Source organism: Suricata suricatta, chromosome 14 (assembly GCF_006229205.1).
Source record: "Suricata suricatta isolate VVHF042 chromosome 14, meerkat_22Aug2017_6uvM2_HiC, whole genome shotgun sequence".
Classification (NCBI taxonomy): domain Eukaryota; kingdom Metazoa; phylum Chordata; class Mammalia; order Carnivora; family Herpestidae; genus Suricata; species Suricata suricatta.
The window spans coordinates 16,193,526-16,218,285 of record NC_043713.1 but is presented as its reverse complement, the minus strand read 5'-3'; the positions used below and the strand labels follow the sequence as shown (position 1 = coordinate 16,218,285).

The window sequence follows — 24,760 nt, the reverse complement described above, 5'->3', positions numbered from 1 at the left end:
GATGCAGGGCTCGAACCCATCAACCGTGAGATCATGAGCTGAGCCAAAGTTGGACGCCCAACCAACTGAGCCACCCAGGTGCCCCACAAACTATCTTTTCAATGGCAATCATTTCCTTATTAGTTGGTCAAACTACACTTCAAATTCTCTACTGATACACTATCTTTCAAAACAGTGGACACCACTGCTTTTTTTTAAATTTTTAAATGGCAACAACAGTAACATCTGCTGAAATAAAGGAAAGAGGCTAACATCTGTTATTTTTAAAATTTTTTAACGTTTTTTAAAATTTATTTTTGAGAGAAAGACACAGAGCGTGAGTAGGGGAGGGGCAGAATCAGAAGCAGGCTCCAGGCTCTGAGCTAGCTGCCAGCACAGAGCCTGACGTGGGGCTCAAACCCAAAAAATGTGAGATCATGACCTGAGCTGAAGTGGGCCGCTTAACCCAATGAGCCCTCCAGGCACCCTGAGGCTAACATCTATTAAGCTTGACTGTGTTGGGCCCTCAAATAAGGAACCTCAGGCCTGGAGAAGTTAAATACTTGCCCTGTGTCACTGGTAAGTGATGTAGATGGAAACTGAATTTGACTTTGAACTTGGAGAAGGCAGGATTAGGGGAGGAGGAGAAACAGAAATTCCTAAACAGAGATCAGAACTCTGTGATGTCACAGAGGCCAAGAAGAGAGACTATTGAAGTGGACTGGACAAGTGGTAATTTCCTTTTCTTAGGACATTAAGAAAAAAAATGTTTGGGGCGCCTGGTTGGTTGGATTTGTAGAGCAGGGGTCTCCTGATCTCCCCAGCGGTGAGTCTGAGCTTCATGTTGGGTATACTGATAACTTTAAAAAAGCGTTTGACGGCACCTGGGTGGTTCAGTTGGTTACGCTTCCAACTTAGCTCAGGTCATGATGTTACCGTTTGTGAGTTCGAGCCCTGCATCGGGCTCTGTGCTGTCAGCACAGAGCCGGCTCTGTCCCCCTCTGCCTCTGCTCCTCCCCTGCTTGTGCTCTCTCTTTCTTTCTCTCAAAATAAATACATAAACTTAAAAAATGTTTGTTAGTGTCCACTGGTGATGGCTAAAAGTTGAGTACAGATTTTATCTTGTTCTAAGGTATGTGTTTTACTTTGGATCTAAAAATATAAGGGCTTCGTCGAATCACGTATTAGCTGTGATGGAAGAAGAGAGGTGTTGAACCTCAGGACTGGCAAGTTAATAAAGCACCTGCTGGTACTGAGCTAACAAACCTGGAAGTGGCTACTGTATCTCGGGCCCAAGGTCATTCCCATCAGTTTGTACTAAGCGCTACACACAGATGTGCCGGGCATAGCGAATGGTAACTTTGGAGTTTTCAGACTGATGTTTTGCACGCACAAAGGATGCAAATGCAGATCTTTTTTTTTATTATGCTCTATAAGTGTCATCTCAAAATAGAAGACATTCAAGGCATCTCATTTCTGGGATATTACTGAATTTCTTGCCTAGTTAAAGTCCAGTTTTAGCTTTATGGCTCATGCCACCACCAGGGTCCCCAAATTGTATGGAGTATGGAGCGGGACAGGGGCGAAGGCCCTTAGTCATGCACTTGGAAAACCACATGTGTTTTGGGGTGTGTGTATACCACCCAGTTAATGTGCCCATTAGAGGAAGCAGTTAATGCTAGAGTCTGAGAACTGGGCATCCACCTGACAATACCGGCAGCGTTTCACACGGGCAGTGTGACCAGTAACAGGTGTGACAGACACGGCAATGTGTCTCCTCAGTGTCCGTCCCACCCTCTTTGCTAATGAGCCAGAGGAGCGAGGGTGGGGTTGATGATGCACCAGCTCGTTAGTCACCTTCCCTCCTCTCTTGCAGGTACGGTTGGTCATGTCACACAGTTGAGGACAGGGATGGGTGAGCAGAAACCCGCTGGGAAGACAGAGGCGGCAAATCCAGCCTCCCCCTTCCCCTCCCGCAAAGGGCGATGTGTGTGCAGCCTGGCAGCCATCACGAAACCAGGAGGTGGACAAGCTGAGCATGAAGCCAGCTTGCTGGACTGATGGGGTAAAAAATAGAAAGCTCCTGGGTCCCCGTTGGCATTGATAAGTAGCTGTCCCAAAGCCAGCTATTGTCAACTTTGTCCCCAACATTTCATTAGGGAAAATGTGAAACATACAGGGAAGTGGGAGGAATTATACCAGGGGACCCCCTCCACCTGTCACCTGTCCCCATTTTAGTATATTTGCTTCATTGCATGTGTGTCCATCACCTGTCCTAACCATCCCTCAATCCATCTCTTCTACACACATCTCTAACACTCTCCCTCCGCATTTCAGTGTGCATGTTACTAAGGAGACTATTTGTTTAGAAACCTTTTTTAATGGAACATTTTACTGAGATACTTACAGAGTCATATGCAGTTTTAAGAAATAATGTAGAGAGGGGTACCTAGCTGGGTCAGTCAGTAGAGCATGCGACTGTTACTCTCAGGGTGGAGAGTTCAAGCCCCACATTGGGCATGGAGCCTCCTTTAAAAAAAATAAAACCAGGGGACCCTGGGTGGCTCAGTCAGTTAAACGGTTAAGCGTCCAACTGTTGATTTTGGCTCAGGTCATGATCTCATGGTTCCTGAGATCGAGCCCGGCATCAGGCTCTGTGGTGACAGCATGGAGCCTGCTTGGACTTCTCGCTCTCCCTCTCTCTCTCTGCCCCTTCCCAACTCACGTTCTCTGTCTCTCTCAAAATAAATAAATAAATAAATAGAAACAAGCTCTTTAAAAACTAAAAAAAAAAGTAACTTTTAGCTCTCTGGAGGGCATATAATGGTATCTTATTGTGATGATTTGAACTTGCATTTCCCTGCTGATTCATGGTGCTGAGCACTCCTTCTTGTGCTTATTGGCCATTTGGGTGTCTTCTTTTGTCAGGATGGCAGAACCACAAGCTGGGGACAGTCAGAATCCCTCAGCCCCTGCTTGGAGGAGAACCATCTGAGCGGCAGAAGCTGTGGGTGAATGAGAAATAACCCTCTGTTTTGTGAATCCACCGAGACACCCTCCCGTTTGCTTCACGAGTGAAACTGTACATTAAATTATACCTCAGTACACTTCATAAAAGAGAAAAAGAAAATGAATGGTGGAGAAGAAGTTGATCCGGAGAAGATCAGAACCCAAAGGGCTGTTGAGCTGCCCCTGGACCTCCAAGCAGGACTCATGCAGGAAGCGGGTTCTGTGCCTTAACCTCTCGAGGTGGGATTGACCCTATACCGAAGACGTGTAATACTAACTAAACTGTGCTTCTCCCGAAGGGAGAAGGGAAAAGTTAAACTAGAGCCTTGCAGATGAGATGGGATAACCCAATACTGTCAAAGACCCCAGCCCGGGTCTCAGGCTTCAAGGTCAGCTTCAAAACTGCTCATCTCCTGTGGCCTGGGAGCCCCCCGCAACACTAAACGGAGTCATCCGGAAACTCAGTTATGCACAGGTATTCCTGAACCCTGTGAACTGTCCTTGGCTGAACCTGGCTCCCCTCTGCCAGGCCTGCCAGGCTCTGTTTGAAGAGCTTGCAAATATATAGGGTTGAAAATGAAAAAACATTCTCTCCAGGGCTAGACCAAGTCCTGGGGTTAAGACTTGTTAGGAAAGCCCACCTGCTATCCTTTGAAATAGATAAAAGACATTTCAATCTCTTGCCATGAAAAACCCCGGGCACTCCCGGCTCCCCCTTCAGCTCTCCCACACCCTGCTCCCCCCACCCCAAAACCCTATAATTAAAAAGACTCTTTTCAGACTGGAGTACAATTTGAGCACAATCGTTATGAAAACGCTGCCCCGTTTCTGTGGTTACTGACAAACTCCCTTTGTGTAAATCTCATTAAATCAAACCAGGGACTCCTGGTTTTGTTTTTGTGGGTTGTTTTTTTTTTTTTTTTTTGACAATTCCTGGGAAGAAAAAGCTATGTTGATTTTAGAAATAATGTTGCAAATCTCAGGTATGAGACCTCTTTGGATTAGAAAATAGTATTATTTATCTCTCTGAAACCGCTAACGAATTGAGCGTGAAAAATTGACAAAGGGTTTTGTGTCCCCACGTGCTTTTTCTCATTCCTGTAGAAAGCGGCTTTCTTTGACAAGCTAGCTTCTGTTTATGCCTTTGAGGAGACAACGAGAATTACTGAAAATATTGCTTTAGAAACTATGTTCCATTCATTTGCGTCCTGTACATTTTGGGTGCTTAGGAGGAATTTGCCTCTCACTTGATAAGAATGATTCTTATTCAAGCTGAAAGCAACAGTGGGTTTTCCTTATACTCTGAAAAGCTTGAAAAGTGGAATGGTTGTCACATAAAATTAAAGACAGCAGTGGAATTTTTAGATCTTAGAGAGTAGCATGCGATCTAGAAAACTTGGAATTCCTCTCTGCACCTAGAAGCTGTGGTAGCTAGCTGTCCTTATCCTTTATTCCCCTTAATTTTGTTCTTTCTAGTCCCGTTCTAGAATTTCCGAAGTCTATCACCGTCAGAATATTCCTCTTTCCCTGTGTCTTTTTCCAGCAAAAATGTAAATGGCGTCGATACTTTCTTACCATCAAATGCGCAAATAGACTCGAAAGGACCCTATTCTGGGCACAGCCAGTAAAAAATGAGAATACCGCTGACCATCTGGACTGCTCCCCAGGGGTCATGTTTGCAAATGCCTTTCCTTGCGTGAATTAGGGCTCTTCCGTGTCACTGTGCCACATCCTAGGGACTGGAGACAAGCTTCTAGGGGACTTCATTTAAAGGATTAACTTCCACTGATTCAATGGTCTTTTTTTTTTTTTTTTTTTTTGATACAGAGAGAGACAGAGCATGAGGGGGGAGAGGCAGAGAGAGAGAGGGGACACAGAATCGGAAGCAGGCTCCAGGCTCTGTGCCAATAAGGCTTATTGGCACAGAGCCTGACACGGGGCTCGAACCCACGAACATGAGATCATGACCTGAGCTGAAGTCGGAGACCCAACCGACTGAGCCATCCAGGCGCCCCCACTGACTCATTGGTCTCATAGGGATCTTCCTCATGGTCCACCGGGCTGGAATTCACGCTTAACTTAGCACATGGTTGCTGTAATCAATGACTGATGTCAGGTGAGGAGAGACAGATGCCCCAGATAAGGATAAAAGATCATGAGTGTGACTATTCGGGTACACAGCTGGAATAGAAACTCTGAATGCCACGCAGGCCTGACTTGCCCCCTCTCTCTTTATCTCCAGGTTCCCCCTGGTTCCTCCTGCCCCATGCTAGCATTTGCCTTATAAGCCCACTCTGTTTATTTCATTCTATGTGTTATGTTTCTTTTTTTTAAGTTTATTTTTATTTATTTTGAGAGAGAGATACAGAGCGAGCCATGGAGGGGCAGAGAAGGTGGCGGAGACGGAATCCAAGGCAGGCTCCAGAGCCTGATGCGGCGCTTGGACTCAGGAAACTGTGAGATCATGACCTGAGCCCAAGTCAAGAGTCAGATGCTTAACTGACTGAGCCACCGAGGCGCCCCTGGTCCTGTGTGTTGTTAGAGCGTTGTTTCTTACACAGGCTGGAAGGGGCCGCTCTTCGGGGTGGTCCTCCCGCGCAGGCGTTCTGCTCTGCCAGGGATCGCCCACTGGTAAATGTGAAGAGAACCTCTCTAATCCTTTCCAGGGAGTATCAAGGAAGTACCAATGCCTGAGAATCTAGAGCTGTGGGGCCTCGGTCAGACATGCTTTACAGAACACAGACAACCTTCTGAATGACAATCTAAAAAGACAGAGATAAAGCTTTAGATCAGAACCAGAAATATGTTTACCCTGAATGAGATTGTGAAGACCTAGGCAGACCTTAGGAGGTTTACTAGTGAAGAAAAGACTATCAGACAAAGGGAAGGGGGGAGGAGGAGAGGGCAAAAGGGAAGAGGATTACAGAGGCACACCCTCTTGTGAGATTACATAGTGATTAGCACAGTGAAAATGAATATTTATGAAGCCGGTGTTGATTATACTGTATTACAGGGGATCATTTGAATAATCATGAATATGTTTCCATGCATTTGGACCTAATGGGATGGTTTTCAGTCTTTAATGAGGCAGTGGCGCGTGTTTGAAGAGCCTGGGAGAGGGGAGTGAGGGCAGAGAAAAGGGAAGGAACAATACAGGTCACCAGGTTGCAACACAGATTTTTCTCACTGTATTTCTCTCTTAACACGGCAGTCCTGTCTGCATAGAGTTGAGGGGAAAATAGCTAAAATCATGAATTGGGGCCTCCTCAGTGCATAGGCTAAAAGGTTGAGTGATTTTTTCCGAGGTCGCACAGCTATATAGTGCCTGAACCAAGACTTCAGATACATCTTGACAGAGTCACTTCCAAGCCCGCAGGGTCAATAGACATCCAGGTCCCTGGTTACACCTACTGTCCCCCCACCATTACCATGGGTTTTCCCTGTAATTGGCCTAAAGGTTGGGATGTTCAATGGTTTCTTTCATCAAATGGTTTCAGGAAAGCATCCATTTATTTATTCTACCTACAGTCTGTGGCGAGATGCCAGGTTCCCAGAAATGCTGGTGGTTGTTCTGAAAGCAGAGATCCAGGAGAGCAGGTGGAGGGAGGCAGGGAAAAGCCTTAGATGGGAGCATTTCTGTTTTTGTGAGTTGTTGGGTGGCAGGGAGGTACTATGGTCCAAGAAAGATTGAGGAAGTGTAGACGGTTCAGTGTGACATATGGAGACGGATTTGCTTCTCAAGGAAGGCATGCATGAAACCAGCCCAGCATAAGGCAGAGGCATAATCCAGAAATGCCACCCTGGTTATTTTCCATGCAGAGAAACCCAGCGCTCCTTGGTCCAGGCATGCTCTCGTGGGCGGTGCGCGCTAGGGAGAGGCCGAGTGATCTTGCACCCTGCAGCCGGGCAAGCCTGGATCCACGCTCGAGCTCTTTCTTGGTGTCTGCAATTCGACCTTGGCCAAGTCCTCTAGCTTTCCCAGGCCTGGGTTCTTGGCCGGAAGCTGGGCTGTGTGGGGCCAAAATTCAACAAGCAGTGTACTCAAGGTGCCCAGCACAGGATGCAGACCGAACACATGGGAGCTATTATTAGCCTCTGCCTGCAGGCGGAAGCCGAATTGCAAGCGGGTTGCTGGAACTGGAGCGGGGGAGGTAAACTAGTGATTCAGCGGCTGGTGCGTCCTTTTGGAGCCTGGCTCCAGCCGGGGGAAGGTTCTGGGTGGGCGCTGTCAAAGGATACCGACTAGAGTTAATTTTCCCAAAGTTCTAAGCTCACCACCCCCCTTCGTGTGATTGACACATTCTTTCTTTAGATATGCTAATACCTTCAATTAGATTACAGTCGGTCTTGCCTTGGCAGGCTTTGTCTCTTAATAGGACTTTGTCTATTTCAGGACTTTCATACGAGATTTTTTTTAACAGTTCACCTCTAAGGAGGCAAACTTTGAACCTTATTTCTGAGTTCTGTTGAGGGGTAGCCCAGGCTGGATACCTCCAAGGCCCATAAGGGCTTCCAGATATCCACGAGGGTCTTGTGATCCTAGAGCGGTCTCTTTTTAAACAAGAAACTACCTCTCACTTTCCTAATCTATAAACTGGATTGCCCAGTGAGTTGTTAGGAAGTTTAAATGAAGTAATCCTTGAGGAAGGGTTAAATGAGAAAAGCTCGGGTACCACAGAGCTTGGTCAATCTGTGGAATGAATAGGGATTATGGCTACTCTTGCCAAGTGCCAGGCATTTTGCTGCTCTTTGGGAATTTAATGGTGAATCAGACACTGGGTCCTGCCTTCACCAAGCTTATAGTCCACAGGGGAGAGGCAAATAGTGACCCTGGCTCCTGTGGAATAAAGGCAATGGTGGGGGGAATGAGGGTGTTATTGGTGCTCCTAGCCGGAGGACCCAAGTCAGTGACAAGGTCTCTGAGGTTCCCCAGGGGAAACGGCCTTTAAGCTATGACACAAGCAGTGATTAAGAGCCCAGCAGAGGTGGAGAAGCTGAGGCCTTGGTGCAGAGTTCTCAAGGCAAGAAAGACTTTCTTCCAACAGGGAGACCATGAGGAACCATGGGAGTGTTCCTCACCAGAGGTTGTGGGCCTGAGAAGACGCTGCAAGGTAAGCAAGGGTTCGATCACATAAAGGAGTTGGATTTTGTCCTAAGAGACATGGGGTGTTAGGAGCCGGGGTTCCACAAGCTCAACAAAAACCAGAGCATGGAGGGAAGGCTAAAGCAGGGCTTTGGATGACTCAGGGCTTTCAAGTCAGACTCCATGTTGAGCAGTGCTCAACAGAACATGGCGCCAGTCCACCTGAGACTGAGTGCTGACCCCAGTGAAGGCTGTGTGCTCGAGAAAGCCTCCTTGTAAACTGAGGAAGTCCCAGGACTCAACTCCGAGGTTTCTGTGGGACAATGCGTGTTAAATGAGATAATACGAACTGAGCCAAGTGCTTTGACAGGACCTGGCATGGAGTAAGTGGCCTGTAAGTGTTGGGTATTGCCTTTGCCACCACTCACACCCCAGGAAGTCCACGAAGTCAGCAGCAAAGGCGGGCTTTCTGAAACACATCTGAGGAATGCGGAGGGGAGGGGGCGCTTAGAAATCGCCAGAAGATGGAAACTCCAGGAACGTCGGGCTCCTGCTCCCAGGTTAGTCGTGCTTCCTTACTAACTTGGTTACTTGGTTTCCATAGATTAGAAAAGGAGTCCCGTAGGAACAGCAGAAGGGACTCCTGGCAGCTCAAGGAAAATCCAAGAGGTACTAGGAGACACAGGTACAAGAATCACGGAGACAGCAAACGGGCAAACTGTGGTTTAGAGCATTGAGGGCACAGGGGGAGTCTGACCCACCCTAAGCACACGGACGCCTTCACTGCGTTCCTGTGGGACGACTGAGAGGGTCAAGGCCCTTCAGAATATACTTTTGCACGTTAAGGCAGGGGAATGTTTTATGAACTTACAGAAATCATGTTATGTGGGGCAGATCATAATAGGTTCCCAAGAGAGCTAATACAAAGCAGTGCAGTGTACACTCCCTCTGCTTTTTCTATTCTAGAGTTCATTTTGAGAGAGACAGAGACAGCACGAGTTGGGACAGGGTAGAGAAAATCCCAGACAGGCTCTGCGGATGCGGGGCTTGAGCCCACGAAATGGCGAGACCATGACCTGAGTGGAAACTTAAGAGTCAGACGCTCAACCAACTGAACCACCCAGGCACCGCTGGGATTTCTGTTTTAGACTACAGGTCCATCATGCCTGGGTATCTAGGTCTGGCACCTGTTCTGACTTTTTCTTTATGGGGGTTGATTCTTGGATCGTTAAAATTTTCTGGGCAGGTTTTCAATAGTGTCTGTTTAGATTGTTAGCCTCATGTTCTTCCTGTATCCCGCCACTATGTGGTTGGATCTGGTCATTTACTTCAAGATGGATGGATATATACATTACTCAGAACTGCACTGTAGGGTTAATCAAGGCACAGCAAAGCTCAAAGGAATTAGTAAGGGGAAAAAAACCATACATGGCAATGTATTTGTATAAAGGTAGATGTTTTCAGTTTTATTTCTTTCTTCCTCTCTTCTCTCTCTCCTTTCTCCAAATGGGTGGGATGTGGAAGAGACAGAAGAAAAAAATCTTGGTTTCCTTTCTTCTAGGTGGAAAGTCTTCAATTTAACCCATGCAAGAAGTGCTCATTTTTCTGTTGCTGGGTACGAAAGTGTGCTTTTTGAGCTTCCACCGCCTTTCTGGCTTCCTGCCTCTGGAAAAGACCCATAAGAGGAATGCCACGGGTCACAAGAGTTACTTAGCTGAGTAAATACACATGAGTGATTGGGGGAGAATTACAAAGTCTCCTCTAAGTAACCGAGTCAAAACTAACAATACTCAGTTGTCAGACCATCAGATGAAGCTGCCCAAACCATCACCCTAGACACGTCCGTGCATTTTAAAGGCTAGCCGCTGAGGATGGTATTTGATGGATGTGGTTTTCTTTTCTAGCTTATGGGAACTAGAGTTCAACGGAGGAGTAACAGTGAATACCGTTGGGGAAGGAAATCTGGTGACTGTAGATGAGGGATGCTTGGCAGGACAAGGAATGAATAGGGAGGGGGTCTGTTAAAAAAAAAAAAAAAGATTCTGTTTTTACTGCCCCATTTATGGCTCAATTCAGATTTGTGTCAGTAGGATTTGCAAGCTATCCTTTGCCCGGGCTTTGGCAGGTTGGTATTACTGGTGGTCTTAATCCAGTATCTGGACCAGAACGCAAACGTTTACATCCTTGGAATCCCCGTTACAATTGAAAATTTTCCAAGGAGACAGCGGAAGCCAGACGGGAATGCGGCATGTGTTTGCACTAAGTCCTCAGTCGGTGCCGTGTTGCTCTGAAAAGGCCCCAGAACACTAGATGTTGGGGATTTAGAGCAGCGAATCCAACAGGCCCCATCTCGGCCTTGCGGAGTTTCTCTTGGAGTGGGAGGGAAAGATGCAGTATAATGAGGGCTATCAGATTTAGCAAAGAAAAACACAAGACGCCCAGTTAAATTTGAATTCTGGATGGACAATGGATGACTTTTTAGTAGAAGTGGGTCCTGAAGATGGCACGTGTTTTCTCTGGCGACCTTAACAATGGAGCCAGGTGGAGGTAAGTGCTATGGAACTAAGAAAGCAGAGGAAAGGGTCGGCAGGAGATGATGTGAGGTGTCATTTTACTGAGAGTTAGAGATCACCCTCAGAAAAAGGGACAGCTGAGCAGAGAGGGGAGGAAGGGAGCCAGGCAGGTAGGTATCTGTGGAGAGAGCATCCACACCAGCAGGAACTGAACTGCAGAGGCCCCGAGATCCAATTCTAGCTTCAAGACGTGAACCCTGGGTGGCGGGGCGGGCTGGCTCAGTCAGTTAAGTGTCTGACTCTGGCTATCGGCTCAGGTCTTGATCTCATGGATGGGAGATGGAGCCTGCTTGGGATTCTCCTTCCCTGTCTCTGTCTGCCCCTTCCCTTGCTCGCTCGTGTGTGTGTGTGTGTGTGTGTGTGTGTGTGTGTGTGCGTGTGTGTGTGCGCGCGCGCACTCTCTCAAAATAAATAAGCTTAAAAAAAAAAAGACGTGGGCTTTGCACCAGCAGCCCCTTAACAGCTGCATTGGGTGGTCTCTTCCTCAGTCCACAGTTCTTTGGGCTACTCAGGCGCTAATTCTAGGATACGCTTATCAAGTCCAAGTGATGGAAAAGGACATAGAGTGGGCATGAAGCAGGGTAGCGATGGGGGTCTGTTAGCCATGGCCTGAGAATGGAAGTCAGCCTCAAAGCTCCACACTGGGCTCGGCAGAAGGGCATCTTCACGACCTTAAACTTATGGCTCCACGCTCAGGAGCCCGGCCAGGGTCTCTCAAGGCGGGCCAGTCATCAGACGGGAGGACTCTTCACTATTATTTCTTTTATTAGAAAAAAACGTAAAAAAATGTTTATTTTTGAAAGAGACAGACAGAATGCAAGTTGGGGAGGGGAAGAGAGAGAGGGAGGCACAGAATCTGGAGCAGGCTCCAGGCTCTGAGCTGTCAGCACAGAGCCCCATGCAGGGCTTGAACCCACGAGCCGAGATGAGGACCTGAGCTGAAATCAAATGCTTAGCTGACTGAGCCACCCAGGCGCCCCTGAGTGGGTTGGTTGGTTAAATCCCATCTTACAAGCATCGGAGTCTGGCAGGAGGGTGAGCACCTGGGTTGTTTCCAAGCCGGCAGGCACACCTCACGACCGGAGCATTCCTTGTCAGGGTCATGGGTGACAGATAAAGAATAAGTTTCCAAATGCGATGTGGAGAGGCCCCAGCTCTAGACTGAAGGGAGCCCTTCTCTGGCTTTGTTTGTTCATGGGCCTTTGCTATTTAGTTCTAAGTGCATATTCACATCTCTCCTAGAAACAGTCATAAAAAAGGAAGACTTTTCTCCTTCTGTTTCCTAGCAGAAAAAACAGAAATATTTAATTTAAAATTTTTTTTATGTTTTTAATTTATTTTTGAGAGACAGAGAGAGAGAGCGGGAGCAGGGGAGGGTCAGAGAGAAAGGGAGACACAGAATCCAAAGCAGGCTCCAGGCTCTGAGCTAGCTGTCAGCACAGAGCCCGATGCGGGGCTCAAGCCCAATAACCGTGAGATCATGACCTGAGCCGAAGCCGGACGCTTAACCGACTGACCCACCCAGGGACCTCATAACAGAAATATTTTGACACTAAATAGAGAGGTTAAGAGATGCGTCTGGCTGGCTCAGTGGATGGCAAGTTCGAGGCCCATGCTGGCTGGAGAGATTACTTAAAAACAAAAACAAACATAAATAGGGGGCACCTCGGTGGCTGAATCAGTTAAGCATCTTTTTTTAAAATTCATTAAAATTTTTTTTAATATAGTTTATTTTTGAGACAGAGAGAGACAGGGGAGGGGCAGAGAGAGGGAGATACAGTATCTGAAATAGGCTCCGGGCTCTGAGCAGTCAGCACAGAACCCGACGGAGGGCTCGACCCCACGAACCGCAGGATGATCGTGACCTGAGCCAAAGTCAGACGCTTAACCGACTGAGCCCCCCAGTGCCCCCCATTATGCGATTCTTGGTTTCAGCTCAGGTCACGATCTCATGGTTCGTGGGGTCAAGCCCTGAGTGGGACTCTTCACTGACAGCGCGGCACCTGCTTGGGAATTTTCTCTCTCTGCCCCTTCCCTGCTTGCACTTTCTCTCAAAATAAATAACTAAACTTAAATAAGTAGGTTGAGACTTTTTATTGAGGTTTTTCTTATTTATCCAAATCCTTTATTACTTAATAGATTTGAGAAGAAGGCTTTGAGATACTTCTGGGGGCGTGTTTTCTTTCTTCTCCAGTCACCTGGCCTCAGGACCTCCGACAGGAGGGACACCCAGGCTATTCCCCCACCCAGACCCCAGCCTGTTCTTCGAGAACTTAAGTCATACCTTAGTCCCTACTTTTAACATTACTTTGCTATTTCATTGTTTTAATTAGCATTTCTTTCTTCTTCCAAAACTCTTCTGCCCAAGGGAACCTTTGCCTGTATCTTAGAGGAAATTCGTCTTCCAAAACCTAATGGAAAGGACCCAAGAGTCTGTGTCTGAAACTTCTTTGAACCTCTAAGTCCTCACCTTGCTGTTTCCACCAATCCTAGACTCTTCCATCTCTTAGCCAAGTTCTTGCATTGAGAGATCCACCTTAAGCCAACTTTCCAAATACCAACAAACTGACCTTACCTATCCATCTCTGAGACATTGCCTGAGCTTTTGAGGTGCTCTTCTCCCTGACTTACCATGGTAAGCCTTGAACTTGGCTTTGTCTTGTCAACAGGGTGTGTTGGTCATATTTGGGGAGCCAGCTTCCGACAAGAGGCACCTTTTTCTTTAAGAGGAAAGGTTTACTATGCCCTGCATTTACTATGATAAACTGGTTGCTTACGGGGCTGTTGGTGAGAAGAAATTGGTTGCAAAGAGATTAGTGATTCCTTAAGTCTCTGTAAGAGACCAGGTGACAGCCGACTGCTTAAAACAAGGCATCGGCACAGACAGAAAGAGGGCAGATGCTGTGAAGTCTATAGGAAGAACGGTCTTCTCCTTGGGGACGTGGGGGAGGCGTCGAGTAGGACAAGGGGTGGAGAAGTGAGTGTGGTGACCATGCGGGCAGTGGATGGTGGACGAGGAGGACGTACAGTTTTGGACCTCCTGGGTTTAAAGTGGTTGTCAGTGATTTCTCTAATTTCCGTGGCAATTCATTGTCATCTGGAGTTAGAGGAGAGAGCAGCGCTAGAAACGGTTTGGGGAACATCAGAATAAATATTAGAAACCTCGAGTGCAAATGTGGCTATCCAACAGGTGTAGATTTGGGAAAGAGGTTTGGGGCACGTGGCTGGCTCAGGTGGTAGAGCATGCGACTCTTGATCTTGGGGTCATGGGTTCAAGCTCTAAACTGGGCGTAGAGCTTACTTTAAAAAAAAACTACAGAAAAAACCTTAAAAAACAGAAATAAAGGGTTGCCTGGGTGGCTCAGTCGGTTGAGCGTCCGGCTTCGGCTCAGGTCATAATCTCAAGGTTCCTGGGTTCGAGCCCCGCATCGGGCTCTGTGCTGACAGCTAGTTCAGAGCCTGGAGCCTGCTTTGGATTCTGTGTCTCCCTCTCTCTCTGACCCTCCCCTTGATTGTGCTGTCTTTAAAAAAAATAAATAAATAAAAAGAACCCTAGAAATAAAACTAAGGAAACTCCCTATTTAACCTAAGAACCCAGAAGAATCAGCTAAGAAAGCCTCAGAACAAATGATCTATGGCAAAGGGAAAGGCGTCATGGAAGTTAAGGAAGGGAAGAAAGAAGTTCAAGAAGGGGCTGGCGGGAGGTGTCTGATGGAGAATTCGCAAAGTAGAGATCTTTCAGACTGTCATTTCATTAAGGGAGGCAACCAAAAAGGGGCCAGCAGGCTTAATTAGCTAATTCATTAGTTTATGCTTACTTATTTTTGAGAGAGGGACATAGAACCTGTGAGCAAGTGCAGGTGGGGGAGGGGAAGACAGCAGGCTCCCATGTTGTCCGTACAGAGCCTGATGCGAGGGTTAATGCACCAACCTTGGGATCTTGACCTGAGCTGAAATCAAGAGTAAGATGCTTAACCGACTGAGTCACCCAGGTGTCCCGGCCCTGCACACCCCCCTCCGCCCCACAAGGGTTTCTTTTATGACCCAAGAGAATGGGTCATTATTCCCCTTGAGTTAATTTGTGTTAGAAGGTAAAGAGTAGGATGCACTAGGTAAAAGAAGCCAGACAGATGGGTAGCACCTGGAACTTGTTTACAGCGTCTGCTGCAAAGCTGCTGAGCTGTGCCTGCGGTAGATTCTCTGGTTGTGGCTTAAGCTCTGAGTTTTCCATGGCGACAGTCAGGTTGACAAGACAGTGTGTGATGCACTGGGAGGGACAAGATGGGAGAACATCAGGAAAGAGGCACTGCCAGAACGTGATGCAATCCAGGAGGCTTTTACGTTTACTCGGTGAGTGGCAGAGGTGGGAACTCATAGCGAGTGTGATGTTACTTACCTGACGCCTGGATTGGGTTTATTGAGCACCACCTGCACTTAATTCACGCAGACTAGGCGCTCAGTGCCATGTTGTTTACCTGGTCTGGCAAAAGTTGCGTTTGTCCACTCGAGGACATTTTTTGAACCCAATGGCTTTGAAACGCTTGCTCAGTCATGCCTATGTATCTACTTAAAAATTCAATACAGAGACTACTATGCTAATATGTCGTTATATTACAAATTACACACAAAAAGAGAAGTCAAAGAAGGCTGAAATTCTGATGGATTAAACAATGTGATTAAAATGTCCTTTCCTTTAGTAGCAGTATTAAGTATTTTGCTCTCATTAAAGTTCTGAATATCAAACACACTGTATGATAAAGTGATTTAAAGATCTTGTTGTAAATTCAGTTAATTTCAACTGTGGTTGTTTTAAATGCTATCCTGGGAAAAGGTAGATGCTTTACAAAGCATTGTGCCATTGGAAGGGTTGGGTTATTTTCCCCACATACATATTGATACTGCTCATTTTCCATTTTTAAAATCCTTTTTCAAGATTTTGGGGGCACCTGGGTGGCCCAGTCATTTAAGTGTCCAACTTTGGCTTAGGGCATGATCTCACCATTCATGAGTTCAAGCCCTACGTTAGTTTCTGTGATGACAGCTCAGAGCCTGAAGCCTGCTTCAGATTCTGTGCGTCTCTCTCTTTCTCTGTCTCAAAAATAAATAAACATTGGGGCACCTGGGTGGCTCAGTTGGTTAAGCGTCCGGCTTCGGCTCAGGTCATGATCTCACGGTTCATTGGTTCGAGCCTGGCGCCGGGCTCTTTGTGCTGACAGCTGGCTCAGACCCTGGAGCCTGCTTTGAATTCTGTGTCTCTGTCTCTCAAAAATAAATTTAAAAACATTTAAAAAATTAAAATGAAGATTTTCATTTAAAGTAGTCTCTATATCCAAAGTGGGGCTTGAACTCACAACCTCAAGATGCAGAGTTGCGCTTCACACTGACTGAGCCAGCCAAGTGCCAAGTGCCCCTTTTCTTTTTTTCTTTCTTCTCCTTTTTAGAGGCTTTAGGGGTACCTGGCTGGCTCTGTCACTAGTGCATGAGACTCTTGGGGTTGTGAATTCAAGCCCCACATTGGGTGTAGAGATTACTTAAAAAATTTTTTTTAAGATTTTATTTTTGAGTAATCTCTACACCCATTGTGGGCCTCAAACTCACAACCCTGAGATTCAAAGTCCCTTGCTCTACTGACTGAGCCAGCCAGGCACCCCAAAACGCTTGGTTTTCAATCTCACCTACCAACAAAAAGGTTTCGTTGAAATTTGGTTGGTAAATCCCTGTGTACCAAAGTCAGTCCATTGTTCCTGCAGTGTAATTTGGAAGACGTTACATTTGCAATCTTTTATATTTTACAGAGATTCAAGCACACTGAAATCCTTCATCTGGGAATTGTTGTTAATGGTTTAGAAAATTCTGTTTAAAGGGGCTCCTGGATGGTTCATTCAGTTAAGCGCCTGGCTTGGGCTTGGGGAACGATCTCATGGTTTGTGAGTTCTAGCCCTGCATCCGGCTCTCCGATGTCAGCACAGTGCTTGCTTCAGATCCTCTGTCCCCCTTTCTTTCTGCCCCTCCCCCGCTCTCATTTTCTCTCTCAAAATAAATCAATAAACCTAAAAAAAGAGAACATTCTGCTTATGATAGTTTAAGTGTACACATCTGTAGCTTTCAAAGGTAATATTCATATGTAACTTTTTAAATTTTATTTTATTTATTTCTTAATGTTTTATTTGTTTTTGAGACCGAGAGAGACAGAGCTTGAGCGAGGAGGGGCAGAGAGAGAGGGAGACACAGAATTGGAAGCAGGCTCCAGGCTCTGAGCTGCCAGCACAGAGTCCGATGCAGGGCTGGAAACCACGAACATGAGATCATGCGTGACCTGAGCCGAAGTCGGACGCTTAACCGACTGAGCCACCCAGATGCCCTCTAAAATTTATTTTTAAAATTGTTTATTTTTGAAAGAGAACAGGGGAGGAGCAGAGAGAGGGTGAAAGAGAGAATCCCAAGCACGATCTGCACTGTCAGCCCAGAGCCCAATGAGGGGCTCAAACTCACAAACCATGAGATCATGACTCAGACCTCAGATCATGACAGAGCCCCACAGGCACACCCAACTGTTAGCACCAAATTATGAGTGATTTCCAAACACCTGTTTCTACAATGCTCTCTCCATAGCAGGAGTTTCTTCCTGAAAGCAATCACTTTTGTTTTCATGGTTAAAATGTTCTCTTTTCCTCCTCAAAGTGACAGATTAAACACTTTTTGTTCTAAGAAATAGCTGCCAGATAGCATATTATAGACGGCACTTACCAAGGACAAGTTCGGCAAATTTGAAACCACAGTGAATAACTCACCTTTGACTTCTTTGCTATAACGTAGCCAGCAAACCACTGTGTGATAGGAAAGATTTCAGTAGTCACGCCTTCTCTTCCCACCTTTAAAAATGAAATTAACTTCACTGATAATATCCTGTAGTACAGAGGCCAAGGGCAGGCCGCCTCCAGACACCTGCTTTGGGAAGAACATTATTTTGATAACTCAATCCAAACCCAGTAGACTCAGCTTTACCTCCTCTTCAACTTCCTGCAAGTACTGGGAACGCTGTTAACAGAGATTCCTCTTTACCTAAGAAATTCATCTGCATAACAGAGCAACCTTTGTTTTGTAAACATCTCCTCTCACCTTCCACCTAAAGGTTTTTCTCAGGTTTGTATCCTCAGACTCTGTGCCTCTCAGGTCCTTATAAGATCATGTTGCCTCACTCTTTGGAATTTCTCTGTGTGAGTTCCTCTTACTTACTTATACTTTAAATTTGATTTTTCTCCTGTTAATCTGTCTCATGTCATGTTTATTCTTAGTCTAGCTAGAGGGACCTTCGGGAGCGGAGGAAATTCTTCCTCCCTGACAGTAGCGATCTGTAAACTTCTGGCTTCAATTTCTTGGCTTCTTTAGACGCTTATCTGTTGTGAATGATTCAGTGGTTAATTTTGCGTGTTGGGATTTTCGTAATTTAATCCCAGAATTTTACATTTCTGTAGAGAAGCTGCTTTTTTAGTTGTTATTGTTACGCATTAAAAAAGAATTCTATTCAATGGGGTCCCTGGCTGTCTCCATTGGAAGAGCATGTGACTCTTAGTCTTGGGGTTGTGAACTTGAGCCCCGTGTTGTATGTACAGATTACTAAAAAAATAAATAACCTTAAAAAAAGAATATACACATTATATTTTCGTTAAGGAAATCACTTATTATTTAGAATATACCTTCTCTGCTAAATTTTTTATTTGGTGGTTCATAAAAACATAGGTTTCTTTTCAGAAATGTCATCACTGGAACAGGATCAAACATATACCCTAAGCAGAGGCATGTTAGAAATAGCTGCACTTTTCTTTCAACAGTAGAGGAATCCTCCCACACTGTAATTTATTCTAATATGTGTTTCTTCAAATCTACAGCAATATTTTCGAAGCGTCTCCCAACTGTTTGCTGACAAATGCATGTACTTTATTTTGCAGTCATATTTTCTGGTTATTATTTTCATGTTTCAACATTTGTTTATATTTTCTACCTTTTCAAGAATAACCTGTGTTTCCCCAGTGAGATGCGGCTTTGGGTCTTTTGGTATCAAATAAATTAATCATTAAGTTTTGCAAAAATTGTGGAGTATTTGATTTTCTCTTATCTCTAAATATCATTAAAATCCCTTTGGTGTTTGATCAATCTTGGCGATCTGAACTCCTAATTTTTATTTATTAAAAAAATCTCTTTAAATGTTTTATTTATTTTTATTTTGAGAGAGAGCGAGCCGAGGAGGTAGAGAGAGGGAGACAGAATCTGAAGTGGGCTCCACTCCGACAACAGAGAGCCCAATGTGGAGTTTGAATCCACGAGCCATGAGATCATGACCTTGAGCCTGAAGTTGGAGACTTCACTGACTGTGCCCCTTATTTATTTATTTATTTATTTATTTAAAATGTTTACTTATTTATTTTTAAGAGAGAGAGAGAGACAATGAGAGCAAGAGAGAGTGAGAGCAAGAGGGGTTGGAGCAGAGAGTGGGAGACCGAGAATCCCACATTCTGACAGTGCAGAGCCTGATGTGGGGCTTGGACTCGCAACCTGTGAGATCATGACCTGAACTGCAATCCAGTCGGATGCTTAACGGACCGAACCAGCCAGGTGCCCCCGAACTCCTAGTTTTTAAATTGGCTTTTTGTGGCACTTGGCACGGGGGAGAACTCAGGGAGCCAAAGTATCACTGTGTCTGAGCTCACAAGTTTCTGTCTCCTGGAGACAGCTCAATAACCTCAAATATGGTATGAAAACAAGAATTTAGGAACACACATCGGGTTCACCCAACCTCAGCTTGTCGGGGGAGAGGTCAGGGAAGATTCCCCAATTGAGTGACGTAAATTAGGCCTAAAGATAGCATATGGGAGTTAGTTAATTAGACAAAGGGGGTTGCAGAAGGGTGGGAGGGTCTTCTAGAAAGAGAAAACAGCAGTGTGAAGGCCTGACCCTGAGAGCAATCAGGTCTCATTCAAATAACAAAAAGCTCAATGAGGCTGCATCTCGGAATAGAGAAGGGAGGGGCAGGAGATGTGGCGTGACTGACGGAGTCTGGAACCTCCTCTAAGGACAGTGGAGAGGAAGTGGAGAGGTTGGGGCCGAGGGGCCACCCAATGGTATCTCAGAAAGTCTCCTAGTGTTCTCAGTGTGGAGAAAGTACTGGAGGTTGGCCAGGTTGGAGGCATGAAGATCAGTCAGGGAAAGAGAAATGAAATGATGGGCTAGGTATGGCATCGAGTGGTGAATGTGGACAGAAGGTTCTGGAATTCACAGATATGTGGGAGGTGGGATCCACAGCACGCAGTGATGGAGCCGATGAGAGGGAATCGTGCCACCAGAGAGTGGAGTCCATGGGGGAGATGGGTCTGGTCTGGTGGGTGTCTGGGGCTCAGGCTGCTGGAAACAGGCTCTGGAAAAATCTCTGGAGATACATATATTTGTAAAATCTCTGGAGATACATATATGAGGGCCTGAGGGAGGCAGGATGAGGCAGAATGAGAGGCTGAGCCACAGTGCTGTGGAGACCAAGGCCTCATCCAAGGCACAGGGACTTCTCGAACTAGGTGGTGGCTCCTTAGAATTAGCCCAAATTAGGACACGGGAGGACTAAGCCTTTGTGTCTCTACATCAGCCAGACATTGACTGCTTGCTACGGGGAAGCGGGGCAGTACTCTTAGGCAAGGCAGTTCCAAGGCAGTTTGCTGGGAAGGACTCCACTGTGCGTGGTGGCAGCTCGGGGACGGACGCATACACCCGTATGGTCCCGGAGCAAGCTCTATAGTATCCACTATTCTGGCAAAACCCCTTACATTTGCTTCGGGCATGTTTACTTTTAGGTGCCTGCAAACTTACTGCTCCATTCCTTAGTTCACAAATAACTAGTTAATTCCTTCCTTCTCTCTATGCCCAAGATGGGGCTCAAACTCATGATGCTGAGACCAAGCGTTACATTCTCTACTAGCTGAGCCAGCCAGGCACCCCAGTGACGAGTTCCCTTCAACTGTGGGATGTACAAGGCATTGTGCTGACTGGTGGGGATGGTGGGGTGCTGGGGCAGATGCAAAGAGGAAGATTCAAATACGCGGTGCCCAGGCATAGCCTGTGCACTGCAGGGGACCAATTCTTCTCTTCCGGAACGGAGTCCATATTTCCTGCCTGTTCCCTTCTCCTCCTTAAAAGATGAGCCCTGATTGCTTTTCCTTTTCTCACATGCTTTCAGCTTTCCCTCCCTTCTCTTGGGCTTACAGAGTGAAAACAAGCCCAAATAACAGTCCCTTTCAAAGAACCTCAGACATTAGGTAACAGTTATAGAGGATTAGGAAATCTTACAAAATTCTCCACAGGCCTTGCCCTTTGGCCCACCATTCCTGAAGATAATTCTTTGCTGGTGTGCCAAACTCGACACTTCTGGCTCTTTGATTCTCTGGAGTTCCTAAAACAACAACTTCACCCTTCTCTTTCCTTGGGCAAGGCTGGCTTTCCAGGATTTAGGGCTACAGCTACAGTAGGAGAAAAACCTTAGTGGTTCTCTCTAGGAGCCAGGACTCAGGAATCATTCAGATATCTAGGGGTTTCCTACCTATGCCCAAGTTTGGACTGTTGAATTAATCAATCAAGGAGTCCATTAGACTGAGGTGGCTCCAATGACATGGTGGCCAACCCAACGTAAGCAAACCCAACTCTTAGCCTGTAAACACCTCAAGGTGACATTATGGAAAAGCTAAGGACAACTAGTCATCAATAGTCAACTGGGCTTTAAGCTGTAGCCAACGGAATAATTTCTTTTCTTTGTTTCTGCACCTTCTCTGTCTTTCCCTGGGCTCTTGTGGGTGGAGCACTTCGAACTACTTCCGGCTTGGCACTGCCCAAATTGAATCCAAATAAACTCTTAAAAATTTCTTTAAATATGCTTCAGTTATCTGTTAACAGACAGACCTCTCCCTTCCCCCGACATTCGGGTCTCTGAGTGGAAGGCATTTCCAAACTAAGGGTCAAGAAAGGGGATGTGGCTAGCTACAGAAAATCTATTTATAAAATCACTAACAAAGGCTAAAGGGACTCCTTTCCCAGACCTCTCCTCAGTCCCTTCCTAGTAGGCGAATAATCATTTAAATCTGATTGTGGCTTCTTTCAAGAGTATATTTTTTGGAAAAATACAAAAAAATCCTGATTCTATCAGTATTTTGATGTTAAAAAGATGATTTTTGTTTGCTGGCCACTCAGCTACGGACCTTGAAATGATAATGCTAGAGTGGAATATATAATAATTCCTCTAAAAACACGCCAGCAAATTTAACATATTAAACTCTATAATCGCCCAGGCCTACCTTAGTTTTGAGCTAAAAAATGCATAGCTCAGGTCAGGAGGTTTAGGGAATGTTTTGCGAGGCCTTTTGATGGTAAGATAAGGAAGAGGTTTTTCTCCCCCCCCCCTCTTTTTTTTTTTTTGTCTCCTTATCCTCAAGAACACACCTCTTGTGTGCTCTAAGAAAGGAATTTCCGAATTCATAGTGGAATTTGGAGGTAAAGTCTTATGTGTAGACTGATATCTATATGCCCTTGCAAAGCCGGTTTCAAACCCACAAAAGGATTAAAAGAAAAAAAAAAGCTGGGCTTCTGCAGTAGACTGATTGGAGGAAATGCTAAGACGTCGAGAGTTAGCAATGAAAACAGCGACGAACAAAAATCCCAAAGGAGTTGGAATTCCTTTAGTTTCTTTTTGGCATAAGAATAATATGATTCCTTTGTTCTTTCTCATCTACAGTACTCAAATAATAGTTTATTTCATTCACAAAGTCCAGTTGCTTCTTCTAAAGGGTTGTGCAAAGCAGAACGGCACCCAAGATAGCCTTCCTTCTGTAGAACAACAGAATGATCCTTTGTGTTGATGTTTTGGAAGAGGGCAGTGTCGTTTTTAAACAAACTCATACTAAAAAGTTTTTTTCCCTCCCTGCTGTGAATTTCAACAGTTTCATAGAATGGGCTAGGATGGGTGCCTTGCTTTTAATTACTGGTCTACCTGGCAAATGGCTTCTCTGAAATCCTCTTTGTAAAAATAGAACTGAGCTCATTTGCAGGAAACTCTTATTTTTTGTGTTTGGTTGTTTAGGGTTTCTAAAAGCAGATGCAGTGTTATCTGTTGCCGTTTGTGCAAATGATGAATTGTGCTTTCAAACTAATTTCCTCCAGCGAGTTTGACCGTAACACTGGCCTTTGGAAAAAGCTCTGCTCGCAAAGTATTTGGCATTATGAAGCCACGAGGCAGTTGTACCACTGAAGATTCTTTATGATCAAAATAAGAAGTCCCGACTTCAGTTTTGCTAATACAGTTCTTGTAAACCATCCCAACACTATGCTGTGCTTTCTACTCTTTTAAGAGAAGGAGTGGGGGAGGGGCAAGGGAGTGTTTTAAGTAAACAAAGGTTCCAAATGTAGAAAACCTAATTCACTTGGATGTCTGTATTATGCAATCATATATTGTAATGGGTGTAGTGTATCAAGATTTCAGATTAGTAGGTCCTTCTACACGTTTCAATGCATGGAATGTTTTTACATGCATACTAATAAAGGCCCACCTTTGGGAGAAGAAAAAAAAGGCCTCCTTTCAAATGAAATCAAGCCCAGGTAAAGCTGAAACGCAACCCACAGAACACTGGCATCGTTTTCAGGCTAAGAGAAGATGAGTGTTTCAATTTCATCAGCCTGTTACACTGAGAAATGTGACAAAATTTGCAGATTACATTAGGTCTTTCGAGCCACGTGTAAATCTGTGTGCCAATTTCGGTGCGACTCCAGTTTGCTGTTTGAAATGAAAGACCAGCGACTCTTCCTCAGGATAATCATCCGGGTCATTTACATGAAAAGTCTTAAACGGCAAAAATGCTCCTTCCAATTTACATCACAGTGTCTCCATAATAGAGAACAATGGCTTCCTCAACGGAAGTTAATGCAAAGGAGAGGCACACGGAGATTTACAGGAAAAAAAAAAAAACCCAACAAAACCCACCAGCAACTTTTCAGCCTACATTGCAAATATTAACCAATTAACCTAATTTAAAAGAAAATGCCCCTAAACATCTTCCCCTGCTGGGCGTCTTCACCGCTATGGCAGTAATATTGGTTATGTTTAGAGTCCGGCCGTTCACAGGCAAGTGAGCTTATGGTGACGCGTTTTTCAGATCCTTCCACTTTGTCCTGGCTCCTGGGTCAGCACAATTAGGTGAACATGGGGATTCTCTCTCCTTTAAAACACAAAACAAAACACCTTTCCTTTGAGCCCACGTCTGTCAACGAGGTAGGACCCAGGACCCAGGACTGGATAAAATAGCACACCTCCTCTGTTGGGAATATATTGTGTCCTTCTCCTTTGCATTAACGATGATACACCCCTCTGTGGTCTGTAAGGGGTTTGTACATGTATCTTTTTGCGTTCTGCAGGCTATGACCACCTGCTGTATGCACCCTACGTGCTTGCTCTATTTGTGCACCATCTCCCTTCTTGAATTTAAAGACCTAGCTATTGCATCGTGTTTACTCAAGTTCATTCCCCCATTTGGAGGAAAAAAAAGAAAAATTCCTACAAGAACCGAACATGCCATGTTTCAATCTGGCCCCAGTGGCTTCTTCTCTGAAAGCAAAACGTGTCTTTTACACCAGGGCTTTCTCCCCACCCCAGGGGGTGTCTTCCATTCTTTTGTGGCTCAGTTTAAGGCGAAAAGGGCTCCAAACCACTAACTAGACAGAGGAGAGCCCCTTTTTCCACCTCCAGGGAGAATCTCAGATTTAATTTCTCCGAAGATAGCGTGCTCTCTTCTTACTTTATTTGCCACCATTGCGAGGAGAACAAAACACCACCTTGGCGTCAAGATCCCGGGTAGAGGCTCACGGTCCTTTTTCAACCATCTTTGGCGAGGCCTTGCTTCCTTCCACTCGAGTAAGTTGCGGCTCGGGGCCACGGCAAGGACGGGGTGAGCGCCCAAAATGTCGTGGGCATAAAAAGAAACAAAAAAACCCAGCAGCCCTGCCCGCAGCCCCCGTGCACCACCACCCCGCTCCCCGGGGCCGAGCCGCCACCCGGCAGCCCCGTCAGGGCGAGACTTGGCAGGTCCGCGGG

The 24,760-nt window shown here is 45.7% G+C and overlaps 1 long non-coding RNA gene across 3 annotated transcripts; it reads left to right on the top strand.

Annotated features, from left to right (window-relative positions):
* The first annotated feature begins 689 nt into the window (after window positions 1-689).
* LOC115278211 lies at window positions 690-3,774 on the top strand. 3 transcript variants are annotated; one of them, XR_003902763.1, is made up of 2 exons: window positions 690-711; window positions 2,908-3,774. It is a non-coding gene; the product is annotated as an uncharacterized LOC115278211 (long non-coding RNA). The 3 variants fall into 3 exon arrangements; XR_003902762.1 differs by lacking the exon at window positions 690-711 and adding an exon at window positions 748-805; XR_003902761.1 differs by lacking the exon at window positions 690-711 and adding an exon at window positions 1,906-2,044.
* The last annotated feature ends 20,986 nt before the right edge of the window (window positions 3,775-24,760 follow it).